The sequence below is a fragment of the Aedes aegypti genome, chromosome 2 (genome assembly GCF_002204515.2).
Source record: "Aedes aegypti strain LVP_AGWG chromosome 2, AaegL5.0 Primary Assembly, whole genome shotgun sequence".
Lineage (NCBI taxonomy): Eukaryota > Metazoa > Arthropoda > Insecta > Diptera > Culicidae > Aedes > Aedes aegypti.
Window position 1 is genome coordinate 268843881 of NC_035108.1, and position 17790 is coordinate 268861670.

General features: G+C 39.3%; 1 protein-coding gene across 2 annotated transcripts in view; it reads right to left on the minus strand.

Annotated features, from left to right (window-relative positions):
- LOC5571740 overlaps nucleotides 1-17790 on the minus strand; it is a 266650-nt gene that overhangs the window by 201023 nt on the left and 47837 nt on the right. For both annotated transcript variants that reach the window (XM_021845047.1, XM_021845046.1), the window contains exon 2: nucleotides 8053-8115. The gene's annotated coding sequence lies outside the window, so the exon portion shown is untranslated. The remainder of the gene's footprint in view (nucleotides 1-8052; nucleotides 8116-17790) is intronic.

The following is a 17790-nucleotide window of genomic DNA, read 5'->3' on the forward strand; positions in this document are numbered from 1 at the left end:
TTTATATTACACGTTAATTGAACCCCAGGCATTTGTAGGTTATATACGTATACAATTTTTCAAACAATTTTCAAAAAAACAAAAAAGTTTCAAAAGTTAAAAAAAACGTTTCTTATATGCGCGTTATGAGTCAAGGTTTAAGCCAAAAATAAAATCATTTTGATTTCCGAGCTACGAAAAAATACACAAAATTCCAAAGTATATCCCGTCTAAAGGCGGGGTTGGGTATTAGAGGTTTAAGAGTATTCTTGGAGAAACTGTATGGAATCCTTATATCCCGTTTCAATAACTGGCTAGGCTAAACTTGCCGGCCAATAGAAACACTGCCAATCGAATTACTTTGAATTAAGACGTGTTTCAGATTTCACCATGTTCACTGTGAAAGACAAAGTGATAGTTTTGTAAAAAAACGGGAATGAACCCCTGATGGATATCCATGATCCTGATGGATCTATCAAAAATTGATTGTGCTGATAGATTAAATAAATTAATCTCTTGGACATCTCTTGGATCTTTTGGCATAATTGTGTTAAAATTATTTTGTATTCAGTAAAATGAGAGTTTTTGAAATGTAATATATATACATTTTTTTCTATCTTTATTAACGAGATTTTTAGTCCTGGGCTAGTTCATCTAGGGACCAACGGCTTAACTTCCCTTCCGAAGGAAGTCGTCACTATAACTTTGGAGACATAAGTGACGATGTAGGGGATGGGATTCGATCCCAGGTCCTCGGCGCGAGAGGCGTGTGAGATATACGATATTTTCGTGATTCAATGGAGCTTCTTGGACATACTTTGGAAGAAGCTTTTACCATATGGCTTATGAACACACATATCGTCAAAGCAGTATCCATTTATTACGTAACGCTAAAATTGGAAATTCTTGAACTTCTCCTGCCTCTCCATAATGCTTTTCGTATGAGAAATTTCAAAATTTTGTATGAATTGTAACGCTTAAATATAACCCCTCCACTTCGAGGATTACGTTATTTGTGGACGGCGCCCAACGACTTTTTTGTACTGTGAAAAACATCAATTTGATAAAATCAACATGAAATTGCACTTTGAGGTGATCTCGCTTCAAAAACAACATGGGACAGATATGCTTAAAACGCTGGTAAAGTAGGCCACTCGTTGCCGATATTGGCATCAAATAAAACTTACCGTTTCCCGCTAATAAGTGATCCAAAAATGTCAGCAATTGTCACCCATAAACTGTTAACACAATAAGGAAACGCCGTTCGAAACAGCTGCACTACACTAAAGCTACTAAATGTATCTTCGCCGTGATGACGCAGTCTAGTGAGACGAATGGAACACTTGTTGTTCATTCCATTGCCATATAGCGAGCCACAAGCCGAACACGTACGTGTCCACTGAAGTGGCGTTGCGGTCTATGCGTTGTCATCCAGCCTGAAGAATGCCACGCATTGGTGGCATCTACGGCGTGCATGCAAGACGAGGAAATCAACTTTGACATTGAACGTGAGCGCCAAAATTTCTGCGTTTGCTTACCACCAAATGGAACCAGAGAGCATACACGTTTAGTGCTCAAGACCGGGTGCTACTACCGGTCATCGAGCTTTGACTGCGCCCCATTGTTGACTAGGGAAATAGAGGCAAACAAAAGGCAGCCAAAGCATTTGGTAAAGACAGTTGCGTGTGGGCGTCAATGGGTCTGCTCTGTTCGGAAGTGTCCGACCTGAAGTGGATATCTCTATATTGAGGTGGAGCATTCGCGCACCGTGAGGGAAATACTGAACGGAACAACTCTCGATGGGTTTGAAGTTTTTGGCATTTCAAGCACTTCCAGGTGCACTGAATGCAGGAGAGAGCCGGTCAAGGTCGTTCAAGTGGAGATGGGTCAACGGCTGAGAGAAGTAAGTTCAAACAGTTCACTGCCTTGTCATTGAAATTGATCGGTGTTATGAAATGCCGTGTGACCAAAAACAACTAATAATTGACGAATCAGTTTTGGGGTAATTCAAATATGACGTCCATCATTTGGGGGTAGGGGCGTGTCAACGAAAGTGTGACAGTGCATGTCAAATGGTACTACAGTATTGGCACAATTTTGACAGCCCGCAGTGCTGCGTCTTTTGGACAAAGGTTAAAAAAATTAACCATTTTATTGAACCAAATCAAGTACGCTACATTGTTTACATATATTTTAGATTTCCCTTTACCAAGTCAGGGTAAGATGGACCACCTCCTGTTTGGCCTAAAAAGGGCGGTTTTCTTGAAAGTTCACTAAGCACATAAACACAAGATTTTTTTGTCATTTAGAAGCATTTTGGGTGATATTACATCATTTTTTCATAACAAATATTAAAAAAAAAAAGTTTTTGCTTTTCGATATTGAATTTCATCTGAATTCAACAGATGCTCACTTAAGGGTACGCATTAAAAAGTGTTCAGATTAAATGTGGCCAAACCAACGGGGGTGCCTGGTATCCGATTTTCTTAGACTGCATTCTACCGTTCAATAGATTTCAGGCTTGTCGATCAATATTTGTTTTATTCATCTTAAAGTAAAGGTCACATTTCATCGTCACATTTTTCTCTAAATAATACAATAGATATCTTATACATTGCATATCAGAGCTTAACCTTAAGAATGCATCGACTTCCATTGTTGAAATTCCAACTCGTGGCTTGCGAAAGCAAACACGTTTTTCTTTGTTGGGCCAACACGGCAAAGTTGACAGTTTCAGCATCTAAAACGCATCACATCAAGGTGTTGGACAATACGCATGAATAAATAATTATATTTCTTTCCATTGCGATAACGCACGCGATGCACGATGAGAATTTTTCGGCACGTGAAACAATAACACAAACAAATTGCTTAAGCGTTTTTCTCGGCAAAGGTTTTATTTAGCCGCCCCATGCACGCCAAAGCCCATGAATCTGTTTCTTAAGGCCTTTGCACTGCACTCAGTTGTCCATTGGAGTGTGGAAATATTTTAAGAAAACACCGCGCGTACCGTTTAGTACTGCGTTTATTGCACGCTGCCTCGATGAGGCTGGATCTTTTGTTGGCGCAACAAATGGTCTTCGGTCGGTGAGAGGGTTCTTGCCAAACGGTTGGCTATCGTTAACGCCATTGTCGTTCCTTACCGAGTGCTAAGCCAAGACGGGCATAGAGGGCAGTAATTAATTTGTTTTCCCATTGTCTGTCTCAATGCTCGAATATATTCTCGTTTAGGCGTGTGGTGAAGGGGCGACCCAAATTGTCGAATTGTTTCTATTGGGACAACCGATGACAACGGCTGCCATCATTGGACAAGTGATTCGGTGGCGGATGATGGTTCTTTTTGTCCGGTTTCACTTTTGTATTTGGTAATCCGGTTGCCGTTTGTTGTACCAAATAGCGGGCGTTTACGAAAGGGAAAGGGGTCAATGTCGAATGATGCGATATAAAAATATCAACATTTGACAGCACTGGGCAAAGTAAAGTAGGTATTGTCCTATTTCCATACAGAATGGTCAAGGCTTGGACTTCTAATTCTAGAGCAGCTATAGTTTGGTATATTATTACAAGTGTAATAAGGCTTCATCCTAGCACGGTAAATGGTTGGGCATGGCGTATCATTGGTACCTCTCGTACCTTCAGGAATAAAATAGACCCCTTTGTATGGTCCTTAGCCTCTTGCCCAGCAACCGGGAGTTCGAGTAACCTTAGGGAAAATCGGGTAACCAACCCCGGTGGGAACTTTGGTCGTATGCTGACAAGGAAGGAAGGGTTTGCTTTTGCTTTTGCTTCTGAAAACCTGCAGCGTCTGTACTCCATGTTAGGAGCGGCTCACAACAGCGTCTGTTCCCCATGTCAGGGGCGGCTGATCATCGTCCGAGCGCCAGAGAGGGACTCTAAGCTAAATTGCGCACTATGAACCTCCGTACATTTAGGTGGAATGGTTCTCCGAAAATCTAGGGGGTTGATGTCAGGCCCTGCAAACTAGCTGTAAAAAAATCGTCCACGAGGGAATACAAACCGGGACAATCGGCGAAGACCACAGCGACGAAAAGGGACTAGCGATTGTAAGCTCGGTACGTGGAATGTTAATCTCTCAACTTCATCGGGAGCACACGCACACTTGCCGACGTGCTGAAGGACCGCGGATTCAGCATCGTAGCGTTGCAGGAAGTGTGTTGGAAGGGATCAATGGTGCGAACATTTAGCGGTAACCATACCATCTACCAGAGCTGCGGCAACCCACACGAGCTGGGCACAGCATTCATCGTGATGGGCGACATGTAAAAACGCGTGATTGGATGGTGACCGATCAATGAAAGAATGTGTAGGTTAAGGATCAAGAGCCGATTCTTCAACATTAGCATAATCGACGTGCACAGCCCACACTCCGGAAGCACTGATGATGATAAAGATGCGTTTGTTTTACGCGCAGCTTAAACGTAATAACGATCGCTGCCCAAGCCACGACGTCAAAATCGTTATTCAGACCGACTATTGTAAAGTTCAACGCCCACCGGTCGACGAACGAAAACGGCTTACGACTAATTGATTTCGCCGCCTCCAAGAATATGGCCATTCGTAGCACCTACTTCCAGCACAGCTTTCTATACCGATACACCTGGAGATCACCACAGCAAAAAGAATCATAAATCAATCACGTTCTGATTGATGGACGGCACTTCTCCGACATTATCGACATCAGGATCTATCGTGACGCTAACATCGACTCTGACCACTATCTGGTAATGGTTGAACTGCGCCCAAAACTCTCCGTCGTTAACAACGTATGGTACCGACGGCCGCCCCAGTATGACCTAGAGCGACTTAAGCAACCGGATGTCGCAACTGCGTAAGCGCACCACCTCGAGGCTGCATTACCGGAAGAGGGTGAGCTGGATGAAGCCCCTTTTGAGGACTGGTGGAGAACAGTGAAAGCAACCATTAACAATGTAGCTGTGAGCAACGTCGGGTACGTGGGACGAAGTCGACGGAACGATGGGTTCGATGAGGAATGTAGGCAGATTCTGGAGGAGAAGAATGCAGCGAGGGCGGTCATGCTACAGGAAGGACCGGACAGAACGTGGAACGTTACAGACGAAAACGGCAACAGCAGACCCGCCTCTTTCGTGAGAAAAAACGCCACCTAGAGGAGACGGAGTGCGAGGAGATGGAACAGCTGTGCCGATCTCAAGAAACAAGTAAGTTCTATCAGAAGCTCAACGCATCCTGCAACGGTTTCGTGCCGCGAGCCGAGATGTGCAGGAATAAGGATGGTAGCATTTTGACGGACGAGCGTGAGGTGATCGAAAGCTGGAGGCAGCACTTAGACAAACACCTGAATGGTGCTGAGAGCTCAGACAATGAAGGACGAGACAACGGAGCATATATCATCAAATGTATCCTTGTGGTCCGCAGAGCTGATGAAAAATCATGATTTTGCCAGCAATGTTCTACAGCTAAGCATCACTAACTCTAATTCGACAATTAGCTGTGCTTGTAGTATTATTGAGACCAAAAACTGTTGGAAACATTCTCTTGAAATTTTCTGAAACAAAAAAAAAAAAACAAGCTCAGCTAAACGACCCATTACTGTATATGTAACGATAGTATACAATATTTGTATGAATTTTATAGATAAATATAATATTATATTAATTATTGACATAATCTGATAAAACTTGCTTGGAAGACATTCCGTTCGAATGTTATAAGAATTACCAATCAAAGTAACCTTTGCAAGCTTTCTAAAGATATTCTCAAAAAAACGCAGAAAGAAACTGGAGTTAATCCATATGCCTAAGAGTCTTAGAAATCAAAAGTTCAAGAAAGCCTTTGAAGATTATCTTGGAATCCTTAAATGAATTCATTGGAAAATGTTCAAAGATATTCAGTCTTGTAATTTCTAAAAAAAAAAAATATTTATCTCTTTATGAATCTATGGGCCGACTTCTTCAGCTTCAATTAGGCCGTATACCACGTTTAAGCCTGATTCGCTGTTGACAAATAATTTCTTGGCCTATCTTGATGCATGGGAAATTCCTGTAAGGAATCGATCAAGGAAGCGTTTTTTCTGATCGCAGTACGCAGTTGAAAAGAACTGTCAGTTCAAACGGGACTCACTGTAGATAATTTCTGCAAGGAATCTGCAAGCAAATTCTTAAGCGATTCCTGTTCAGCAGCAAATCAGGCTTAACTCATACGATTAAACCAGTGCTGGGAATGGTAATACAGTCGACTCTCCACATCTCGATATTCTACATCTCGATATTTCTCCCTATGTCGATGATTTTCCCGGTCCCTTCATTCTGCCTACATTTTTACTCTCCATATCTCGATATCCTCCTTATCTCGATATCTCCCTATCTCGATGTGATTATCGTTCCCGATTTTCTCTCCGTATGTCGATATGCCCATTATCAAAGGTTACTAGACTAGATTTCAGGGATTCAAAACAATTTGCGAAGACGAAATGACATCTGTTTGTTTTTGATTTTCCTAGTAACGGAGTGATTTTCAATCTAGTATTCATTAAAAATTTGTTCTAGGTTTCGATCTCTCCCTATCTCGATGGTCCCTTCGATATCGAGATGTGGAGAGGCGACTGTAGTAGTAGGCTTGAATTTCGCGAAAATCATGTGGCTTTCCCAGTACAGTAGTTCATAAACGTGAATCTCATCAAGTAGCCTATATTGGGTGAATGAATTTCCTAAATCGTTAGTGTCATTGAAGGCTCTAAATGCGGGAAATGGACCAATGCACGAGTTCACTATGTAACGTTTGAGCGGTACCGTGTTATTTACGTGACCATGGCAACGAGTGAATTTGGCACCGCTCAAACTTCAAATAAGTGAACTCGTGCACTGGTCCATAGAACATTTTTCTACAGTAATTTTGGGTTGCCCTTGGCAACGAGAGTTTTGCAATTTTCAAGGCTTTTTGCCTACAGCAGCGATGGGCGTGAGTTTCACTGGCTTCGCTGACTGCGATTGGCTTTGTTTGGCTACTGTGGAATGAATTTCAGTTTTTTTCACAACCCTGGATTAAACTATGTTTAAGGTGAAGATAAATCGAAGCCAAAGCTCAAATTTTCGAGAGCACGGATGTGGAGAACCAAACATCCGTTTGAGCTGAAAACCGAATCGATTGGTCACCACCAGCTAGTGACCAATCGATTAAGTTTTCAGCTTAAACGGATGTTTGGTTCTCCGGATCCGTGCTCTTGAAAATTTGAACTTTGGCTTCGATTCATCTTCACCTTAAGGCCTAAGCGGTGGTGATGAGACCGCTTATAAGTCTATAGATGGACGCCTCAATATTCGACATGATGAGTACTAAAAAAGTAAAACACTCATAATTTAAATCTAAAATGACACCTTTCCACTATGGTTCCTGTGTTGTTCTAGTAATTTGCTGACTTACGAGGGGTTCGCCAATTTGAAAAAAAAAAAAAACATAACGCTTCTCATCTTGTTTTTGCATATTCTAGAGAACAACAACAAAAAAATGAATTTTATCGTTATGTGCTAATAGCAGCCTTGTTTTAGCGAAAATTATCCAGAAAGATAATTCAATTGCTTCAAATTGTTGTATTTGAAGTCAATCACAGTTTTCAACTACGTATTACGTGTTATTATATTATGTTTGTGCGCAGAAATATCAAACCTATTTAAAAATTCACATTGTATTTGTAGGTTTACGAAAAAAATGATGTTTTCGTAATAATTCTCCTAACAATCTTTGTTTTCATGGCGAACCGCTATTCAAACGTCTACAATTAGTCATTTACTCAACATGTCGGCAACGCACAAAGAAACTGCACTTGTAAACGAATACCGTTGTGGTTGCCTATTTGACAAATAGCATGGTATATCTGCTGCCAACTTACACGTATGAACGATCCAGCACTGAGTTCAACAAAATTGACGCCTGCTAAAAACCAGCTGCCAGGAGGCCTGCAGCAGTTGCTCTCAATTATGCTAACAAGACTGATAAGACATTCAAATAATATGCAACATGCTATGGTTCAGTCCTTAGAGGAAATACTGGCAATTGGCATGCACCGCTATCACTTACCTTCAATCTATGCTGTGTTTTTCCTCACATTCGGCAGCGCGTTCCGGACTCAGTAAATCATTTCTGCGGAAAAAAGAAACAGGAAAAAGTAAACAATTATTATTTTTGATTATTACTCAACCCTGCGAGAAAATGTGGAATTTGCTATAATTTAAATCAAGATGTAAACCGTCCGTAGCTTCGGAAACCCGTGCCACCACCGTGCTTGCAATAAATGATGGGGGTTTTGATGCCTGATTAACGAGATGTGGCTGGGGATCTCCGAGCAATGATGCGAACTCTTATTGCGTCGTCATCAAGCAGACCATTACGGAGGAGTAATGTCGCGTGGATACAGTTTTTGCCAGGAATTGGCGCGCAAAACTTTCCCTCGATCAGCTCCATCATTGGATTCCGGACACTCGTGTAAATACTCTTACATGTAATGACGCATCTGGTGATCTAAGGTAAATGATGTAACAGCCACTGGTCGTCGCATGCTTCCATCATTATACCGTTACTGAGTTTTGTGTTTTGATATCGGGGTAAGTTGAAGATATCCACGCGCAAGTATGTTTTATGCCAAGCAGTAGAGCATAGGTTCCCAATCTTTTCGGATGTGCGATCCACCTTGCCGCCAAGTTTTTTTTATTAGTATTATTCCAAACATTACATTCATTTTTTATATATAGGTATTCTGTGTTAGACAACACTGTCATCCTAATTTGGTAAAACAAATTTAAGATTTTATTAACAACAAATTACATTTCATTTGCCGTAGCAGTTCAGATGTTTCACAGGTGAGTTGATTTCACCTGCTTATAAGAGAAAAAAAAACACGTTTTCAATTTACTTCACTTAACTTAACCTAAATATATAACGTTGCCGCCAAGTTAATTTCTCAGATCCTACCAGACACAAACATAAGTTTTCTGTAGAAAAATGTTAGGGTTCTCAGTTTTATGAATGTTTTAATAATTGATCATTATTTTCCATGCCATCTCAAAATACGTAAACAATTAATAAATATACATGACATAGAGGAATATCAGACTGTTTATCTAAACATTATTTTGATTGTACGTGCTTAAAAAAATACCTTTTGAAGGTTTCTAAATGTTTAAGTATTTTTGAGTTTTTGATAAAAAAAATGTTTCAGACAGAGACAATATTGGTCTCATGGGAGCAAGAGTTTGGGACACACTGCTCCAGAGCTTCTTGAAAGCTGAAGTGTTGATGAAGCTAGTACGATTTATGCTATGATTAAACCATCTTATTCCATTTTTTTGAAGCGGCATTTGTGAATCGACTGTACGAATTGTGACTACATTGGCGTCGATATTTTGCTGTTTGTTCACATCTGAAGCATGCCCAATGTAGGTCAATGTTGATCGTAAAATCCACTGATACGACTTCTTCTCCAATAACTCCATTAATTCTATCGTTCCACTAATCAATTAGTGGGAAAGATAGAGATTCTGACCGGCTGATGAGAGACGAGTAATGAATTGGTTTTTAAGATGTGATGTGATAGCCATCAGGATTAATGATGCACACTGAACTGATCGCTCCTACGTCGGTACGAACGGATGCAATTCACAACTCTGTGAAAATAATAAAATATATCAATGATATGTATAGGCAGACATGATCTTTCGAGCTGCTAACGAACTGAATGGCAATGAGGAGAATTTTATTGATCAGATGCAGCGTAGTAAAAGCTGCAAGAATGTGAGATGATTTTGAATTGGGTGCGGCATGATTCGATATTGGGGATTTTCCTGTAGATAAAATTATATTCGACGGGAAATTTTATTTTTCTTGGAATATGTTGTATTTGCAGTTCACCTTGTCACATGGTCACATAAATAACACGGCACCGCTAAAACCTCAAATAGTGAACTCGTGCATAGGTCCATATTGAAACATGTTGCAATTTTCTGATTTGTTTTTAATTTTCGTACGAAATGAGTTCATTTTACCAATTCCTACTTCTTATCGATGAGACTGACTTGAAAATCACGTTAGTTTGACTTGATATTAGGATATTGAATTTTAGAAAGTTGGTGTGCTGGTTCTGTGGATTTATGATCTTGAAGATTCTATATGTCACGTTGTTGCTGGCAACGCTGTCACTGGGGAGTCCCCCACCAGCTTACCTAGTGTGCGTATGGATAAACGTTAGAACAAAACTGTCAGATGATCTGTCAGGCATAAAATGTCATGAATACGTAATTTGTCAAGTCATTGGATTTATGCAATTTAGCAGAATATTGTTTATTACGTAAGAAATATAAAAACATAAATTTATATACTAGATTTACCGAGTTTGAACTGAAATTGAAATTATTACAGAAGCAAAGCGGAAATATTTAATTGTAGAGCTATTTTTTTGGTAGAATTGAAGTGTTGGCGAACTAAAGGGAGAATAAATGTAAGTTTAATTGAACTCAATGTAAACAAAAATTAACCCTCAATAAATTTACAGCTTTGAGCTATCTTGATCGGGAACACAGACGAGTTGCTTCTAAGATCTCCGAAATCATTTCACCAACACACGTTATGAACGGTTCTTTTGTTGTGTTAAAGTTGTAAAATTATTTTACCCGCCATTCACACCCTCAATTTTTGTGCATTGATGCATACCATTCACAATACATTCAGCGAGACCGGGCAACATAAAATTTTTTCGCCAAATTAGCAACAACCTGTTCCGTAGCACACTCACCTCTCTTTTTATAGAACTCTACTCAGGTGTCGTACGTCCTCAATGAGTCACTGCAGACCGGCCGAGGCCAACCGAGGCAATCTCGATGATTGGACAAATATTTGACTAACAGTGGTTTCTCCGTATCCTTATTGGAGTGCAAGCGCGGCGCATTTCCACGGCGAGTGACAAATTCCTCATCGCGAAAAAGTTGTCATTTAATGGAGCTACCACCTTCGACGAGCCGTACGTCGAGCATGTTTTGATATGTATGCAAATTTCTCTAACTTCAAAGAATTTGATAAGACAGCGGAGCTGCATGCGAAAAAAACTACGCTATGGTTTAGGTCTAGCGGAGGTCGGCGGAAAGGAGCATTCGTGGAAACGGCCTCGAGGCCGTTGGCTGTCTATTCCGCTATAAATAAGCTATGACCATAAGCGGTCTCTCTTCTGACGAGCTTGGGGCGTATGGCGAATGCATACATAAAACGAATGTCTGTGGCGGTGTAGTTGCTGCACATTATCCCATAATTGATCAGTTCCTGGGTAAAAACCGGTTTCTTCACGGTGCGGTACGGGCAGATTACCGAGAGCGATGTAATATCGAGAAATAAGTGTGATGTCACCGGCAATGAATATAATTTTCTCCGTGTCGTAATGAGAGCGTTGGTGCACTGTTACAGTTTTATGTTAATTGTTATGTTTTGCGAATATGTGTAAAATAATATTTACAATACACACAATGTACAATTGTGTCGCTTAATTAATCAAATTTTAGTACTACTATTTTCGCTGCATATTGAATCGGTATTTAAAACCCTGCATTTTAGGTTTTATAGAAGATGATTTTCTTGTACTGCAGAAACTGATTTTCTGTAACACAAACAAATCTGTCCACGTGGCATGTAGGGTAAATAGATATAATACGCCCTTAAGCAGCAAAATGGATATATCTTTGAACAGGTTACTCGGTAGATGCTTTAATTGGTCGGATACATTGTTAGAATACGTTGCATAAATACGTTTTCGGACGAATTTATTGTTCTTCTTCTTCATCTTGGTATTATGTCCTTGCTGGAACAGAGACTGCTTCTCAGCTTAGTGTTCATTGAATACTTCCAGAGTTGTTAAATGAGAGTTTTCTTTGCCAAAGTTGTTATTTTCGCATTCGTATATCATGTAGCAGAATATATGCCCAGAGAAGCCAAGGAAATTTTACTTACGAAAAGATCCTGGACCGACCGGGTGGCTTTGCTTTGCAGCCGTGTATAAAATACGTTTTATCGTGATATTTGAAATCAACATTATCACAGATCCACAAAAGCACCGGAACAAAACGCCTCACAGTAAAGAGGTAGTACACCCTACTATTGCTGGTCAAATATAAAAAGAAAATCGAACAGTAATCAGCATTTGGAAAATCATCTGCAATAAGCCATATAACCTAGCCGAAGATGGGGCTTTTTGGCCCTATTTGAAAACATTAACTTACAGGTAGTGCTTCGTGAAGCCCAAGCAGGACAGTTCGGTTTTGCGTCGTCCGATAGATTTTGCTCGAAGTTTCGCGCGTGTTTTCGTCGCCGGAGATTTTTTTTTTCCCCTATTATGGAGCGTCTTGCTGGGTAGGTATTTGGGAAGGCCCAAGCAAGACGGTTTGTTTTCGGGACGCCAAGAAGTTTTGCTGTCAGTGTCAGTTTTGTGTTCAGTCGAGAATGGATTACCAACTGGTGAGTTCGTTTCATGCTTATGATAACATATTTTTTCTTGAAAGCGTAATTTTTATGTTATATTAAAACAAACTTTGTATGGTTCGTCACTATAAGTGTCGGCATTATGCTTTTTTCTTATACAATTTCAATATACATATATTTTTCTCTTTTTGACATTATTAAAAAATATCTTTTGAATTGTTCGACATTGTGAATGTTGACGTATTTTCTAAAACTTCTACCATATCGAGACAAAATGCTTAGTAATACTCATATGTAATTTTCAAACAAATTATGTATGGTTCGTCACTACAAGTGTCGGCATTATTCCTGTTTCATATAATTCAAAATATAAACATGTTATTTTCAGTTTTCGTCATTAATAAAAACGTCTTTTGAATTGTTCGACATTATAGATGTTGACATATTTTTTAAAGCTTCTACCAAAAACTTCTCGAGACAAAAATACAAAACAAGCTTTAAATATAAGTCGTATATTTCCCCCTTGTCCATGGATCGCATCACCGACCAGAGGTGACTCCCAGATATTTGCCTCCCTCACTAATAAACACCCTTCCCGTGGTGATTGTGGAGATGCAGAGGTATTCTCGGTCTCTAGAACCAACAATCATTACACCCTAACATTCCTTCCCCATCCCAACTGACTGTAAGGACTTGGCCGGCGCCGTTATTGATCAATAATATTAGATCTGCTAAAATTGCACTTCGAGAGTAAGCGGAAACTCCCATCCCTTATTCATTTGGATCGTAGTGCAATTCTTACCAGTTCCGATCAATCACGGAGTAGCAACCATTGACATGTACAGTCAGTCTATGCTATGCTATGCTATTTGAAAACATTAACTTTTATCCCCATCATAATGATAGCACAGTTATTGCATTCTAGTGTATAACTTTGTGTTAGACTATCGGTTTATTCGTTTTACTTCGATTCCGCATGATAACGCTTAATTTGATTACATCAAAAGTCAGAACAAATTGCTACCACGATACTACCCAGACCGTTATTATCAGATAAAATTCTCCATCTATAATCTGGGCTCACCAGTCGTTTTCTATGTCTGAGGCAACATTAACCTTCATCCAGCCAACATACTTTTGCATGCTGGATAACACACTAAAACCTGCTTAACTTTTTTGTTTATTGATGGGTTTTGCTGAATTTTTCAGAGTTCCCAGAAAATTCTTCTAGTTTAAGGTCAGAAAATCCAGGATGTATGGTCCAGGTGGATCCGGAGTTATCCCGGAAACCAAAATTTGCCACATCATCCCTTCAACGGTTATCTCAGGATCCTGATGAGCTAGAAAGTTGGTGTTTTCGGCAAAGTTGTTCAGTAGCACAAGGGCTATCTGGCAGTAAACAATCTGCCTGGGAATTCATTTGCTAGGTGGCCATTTTCTTCGAACCTCTGTATCTTAAGGCTAAGTAGCTCGTCATTCGTTTTGGCAACAATGATGACTTTTTAGCTTGCATTTCAAAGTCATAAAACTCAGTCTTGATAGTTTTTATTGACTTGATAAAGTATCACTGCACGCGTTTACATGCATAAAGTATGCTGATACTTTTTCAGCTGTGTCAGTGCAAAACCAACTAATTTTCTTTAATTCAAAATCGTGAGATGAATTAGCAACAATCATCAACGACGCGTACAAATTTCAATGATGGCCTACTTCACCTTAAGATCCCGATACGTTAGAAGGTTGGAGTTTTCTGCAAAGTGGTTTATCAGATCAAGGACTCTCTGGCGGAAACATATTTGTTTGGGAATTTATTCGCTAGGGGCCGTTATTCTTCAACAATCGTAAGCTTCGTGGCCCTGTGGTTAGTGTTACCAAGCATTTAGCTGAATCATGTCAAGGAGTGTGGGTTCGATTTCCGCCTCAGTTCGGAACACTTTTCATCTAAAAGATATTTTGACTGTGCCACTGGGCGTTGCATGCTTGTCCGTCCGTTTTCTAGTGTGGTGCTTCCTTCAAAGGGCAAATCGTCCACTGGAAGCATTAATGTGTCAGTGTCTTTCTGTATCTCGATATCCTGACGAGCTCAAAGGTTGCTGTTTCCGGCAACTGCTTGTTAACCCGTATAGGCCTGAGTGAAAGCAACAATACTAAAACCCTTACCACTGAGCGAATACTTAACGGATTCAAATATGTTTTTGTCACTATACTGGCCCACATATCTAGTTTCTAGAAATGGCCAGAGAAACTCGGGAATACTCCTGTAGTCGGAGTTATTGCGGTGGGTCACTGGGTCAAGTCGGGTAGAAAAAGGCGATTTTTTGGGACATGCCAAGTTATCTTTATTTATTTCCAATGCCATTAATTTTATTTTGGATAAATCATTAGGATCTGATATTCAACATTATAAATGAATAGTTTTGCACCATTTAGAGTGTACCAGATGTGGCCACTCGGACTTAATACCCTGAAGAACCGACTCTAGATTTGTTAGGTACTAAACTGTTTCAAATCTCTAAAAGTATAGATCGAACATAATAGTTCACTAAAATGCGTTCCAGCTTGACACAGATGTGAAGATACAAACTGTGCACTTTATCATAAGTTTGAGGCATCCCGAGAACCCGAAAATGGTCATTTGTAGGATCAATCAAATGCAGTTGACATAATTGTTCAATTTAATCGACTACCAGAAGGTTTACGCTGATGCGTTTTCCTTAAAACTCCTTGATATTGTGGCCACATTACAGCCGATTCTGGAAATTATCTGTGATGTGAAATTTGCCTACCTCCAGGGGTACAGAAGCACATAACCCTTGTTACCCGACCTGACCCAGTGACCTACCGCAATAACTCCGGCCACAGGAACATTTCCGAGATTATTTGACCACTTTTAGAAACAAGATATGTGTACGAGTATACTGACAAAAAATAATTGAAATCCGTTAAGTATTCACTGAGCGATGAGAGTTTTAGTAATACCTATAGGCCTATACGGGTTAAAAATGAGCTTGGTGGCGTGACTGATTTTTTTTTATTTGTTTAGTTTATGATCCTGATGAGCAATACCGTCGATGTTTTCAGCAATGTTGTTGAGAAGATTATGAAAGTTATTATTTGTCAGCCAACAATCTGACAATGGATCCAACTGCTATGAGGCACTACAGTGATCCCTCCATGAGTCGATGTTCCATGACTCGATATCGACTCATGGAATCATACTGGAAACAAAATTTCATGGTTACTATGATGGTCCCTTCAAACAGCTTTCCAATGGATTGCTGTTCCATGACTCGATATTTCCATGAGTCGATGGTCCCTTCAATATCGACTCATGGAGGTTTCACTGTAGTAACAATTACATTCACACGTCTATATGTCAAGGCTGATAGGCTGTCCTTATTAATGTTCATACGGTTAGGTTTTAGCTACAAGTGTTGGATGTAGATAGCAATCAAATGTGACCAGATTCCATTCGGTGGTTTTTATGATAAGCTTGAACGTTGGCATCTTTGGTGAAAATGTATAGACAGTTAAAATGAACCTCCAGCGTATTTTTTTTTTTCAAATTATTTGTGCATTTTAAGATTCTGCTATCTAGTTTTATGATTAATTGATTTCTTTTGCAGAATTGTTCAGGTGGCTATATTTTCCTATATAGTGATCAAACTAATCTAGTGGATAACCTATTTTTTACTAATTAACGTCGATGCCTTTGAAAAAGTTATTGAGACCAAAATGTTCATTGGATAGTTTCCTATCTAGTGTATTTGACAAATTGTTCAGACAGACAAAACCTGGTAGAAATAATTTTGATTTAAATCATATGCATTTGTTTTGTGGATAAACTAGATGTTATGAGTGATTAGCAAAAATGCTGCAATGCAAGAAAAAGCTGATCTTTTATTTACAGTGAAACCTCCGTGAGTTGATATTCCATGACTCGATATCGAATCATGGAACCATACTAACACGGTAAAAAGAAGCAAGGTATTATACTCCGAAAAATGACATTTGTGGCGTCATTCCTATCGCAAACTCAAACGAGTGCAAAAGAAAGCAAAGCTTGCTCTCTTTTACAGGATAGTAAGCCTCATGCTTGACGATAGGAATGACGATACATGTTTTGATTGAAATCCGTTGTTTATACGTGGGAATAGCCTACCTTGTTGTCTCTACCGTGCATACTAAGAACACATTTTCATGGTTACTATGATGATCCCCACAAACAGCTTTTCAAAGGTTTTTAGTTCCATATCTCGATATTTCCATGAGTCAACGGTCCCTTCAGATATCGACTCATGGAGGTGTGACTGTATTTTACGATGGACATTTTTGAATTCAAATTCAATTCCAATAAACAAGCATAGTAATAATTCAAAGAAATTGAATCCCATTCTAGGCATTTTTGTTTCTTTACTAGTCAACTGGCTCTTTTGTATGTAGCTCGTTACATATAATCGTTGGTGTTGAATCTACTTAAACGCTTTCAGATTGTTCGATTTTTGGAAGGGATTTGTAGATGATAGAAATTTGTTTGAAACATTATCCTTTATTATGCATATGTATTGCGCTGACTGAGTATCATGCTTATTATGATCGGTATAACTCCCTCATGCATTACCTTTGTTTCATGACAAAAGAAAAAGAAAACACGTATACAGTTAAGTGCATTATTATTCCTACCAAAACTATTTCTAATGATATTTCATATTTTCCTGTAATCAAACGATAGATGCAGCTGTTTTGCTTCTTCTCTGGATAGTCTGATTGCTGCGTATCTTTCAAATATCTTCAAACTCAAAATCTGCACAATTCCCCAATGAACAAACAAAATAAAATGCCAGGATAAAATGGTATTCACAGGATGCATTACAATAATAATAGTCATTTATGGTCATACAATTACAAAGATTCCACATGAAGGTAAGTATAACCTTCCTGAAATAAACTATCCTAGTTCTAAAATCTAGTTGTTCAAAGTAAAAAACGCCAGAAAGCCCTTGTTCAAATGAACAACTTTACCAAAAACCTTCTAGCTTATCAGAATCTTGAGTTATAGAAAATTGAAGAAAAAATGTTATTACCTCCACCTAGCGGACGAATTCCCAAACAGATTTCTACTGAACAACCTTTAGAATTTTAATTTTATGTCACTGATCGCCAGAATATGCTGAAACCAGAGGGTAGTAGGTTCGGTTTTCTCGAATTGGTGGACCCATCGAACGCCAGTTTGCTAAAAGCCCATTTTTTATAAACCTTAGGTATTTCTTTGTGTAATATGTCTCATATTTCCCTTGGAACTCAAAGCAAACATAGTGGCATCATGAAAAGGAAGGATACAGCTTTCATTTAAAGCTTAAA